The sequence below is a fragment of the Gossypium hirsutum genome, chromosome A01 (genome assembly GCF_007990345.1).
Source record: "Gossypium hirsutum isolate 1008001.06 chromosome A01, Gossypium_hirsutum_v2.1, whole genome shotgun sequence".
Classification (NCBI taxonomy): domain Eukaryota; kingdom Viridiplantae; phylum Streptophyta; class Magnoliopsida; order Malvales; family Malvaceae; genus Gossypium; species Gossypium hirsutum.
This window is the reverse complement of record NC_053424.1, coordinates 28,257,231-28,258,628: the sequence shown is the minus strand read 5'-3', so window position 1 is coordinate 28,258,628 and position 1,398 is coordinate 28,257,231.

Here is a 1,398-nt window from a genome sequence, read left to right as displayed (position 1 = left end):
AAGTTACAGTGTACTGGAATACCTTTTTCCTTATGGTGTAAAAAAAACGTTTGAGAGGATAGCATCTACGTCGAGAGATCTCATTGATGTGGGATGCAATATGAATTCTCCTGATGATATTTATAATGGGTTCATCATTATTATAACAAGAAAAATGGAATTGATTGACGAAGTAATTGAATTAATTATGGTAATTTTAAACCAATGGTCAGAGTATTTGAAGGGCATAAACAAGTGGTTGTGGTTGAAAGGGAGAGATGGATTCCAGGTCTTGAAATGATGGATGGTTGTGTTAATGGAAGGTCACCGTCTTTGGCAGATTTTCCGGCGAAAAATATTCAGTCAAGCCAAGAGGAAGAGTATAGAACTAGATCAATGGAAGATGATGTGGCATTAGTCGATAGGGGTGAGTTGGCAAAGAGTAAAGATGTTGAGGATGATAATGATGTGTTGGTAACCAAATCAAATGATGACTATCGAGTATGAAGAATGTGTTGGAAAAAGAGTTTCAACACGACGCTCCTCATAGAATTAATGGGGACGATAAAGCTATCGATTGGGGTAATAATTCAGATGGAATAATGGAGGGAGGATTAAAGAATAGCCAGACGGCGGATTTGGTTAGTGAAGCAGCAGATGAAATGGGCTTAATTGAGAAAAATGAGCCCTTAAAAGTTGGTGCAGGTTATGAAGAAGATAAAAGGTACAAACTTAGGGTCAGTTTAGTATTGTTTCTAAAAAATATTTTTGAGGTAAAAAATACTTTTGAGATAAAAACATTATTAAATAAGATGCTTTTGAGCTTTTTAAAAGTGTTCGTGAGACAATAAAGTTGATTTGCAAAAGTATTTTTTTTTAGCCAAAAGTAGAAGCACACAATTTTAGTTTTTTGCTCAAAAGTGTTTTTTTGAACCAAAAGCACTTTTGAGAAGTAATGCTAAACTAAGCCTTAAATGAGAACGATAACATAAGTGCATTGAGTGTTATGGTGCATTTAAGGGGGAAGAAAAAAAGGATTGAGACAAAATTTTGGAATCAACAATAACGAAAAAAAAGAAGAAAGGCTCAAAGGGAATTAGTGCAAAAGTGAAGAAAGTCACCTTTTGAGAAGTAATGCTACACTAAGCCTTAAATGAGAACGATAACGTAAGTGCATCTAGTGTTATGGTGCATTTAAGGAGTAAGAAAAAAAGGATTGAGATAGAATTTTGGAATCAACAATAACCAAAAAAAGAAGAAGAAAGGCTCAAAGGGAATCAGTGCAAAAGTGAAGAAGCCATTCACTCCCTATTTTTATAAAGGTGACTTTCTAGGCATATAGGTTAAATGTATCGTCATGGAACATTTGTGGTTTGGGAACAAATGTAAAAAAAAAGGTATGGTGAGAAGAATTGTGAA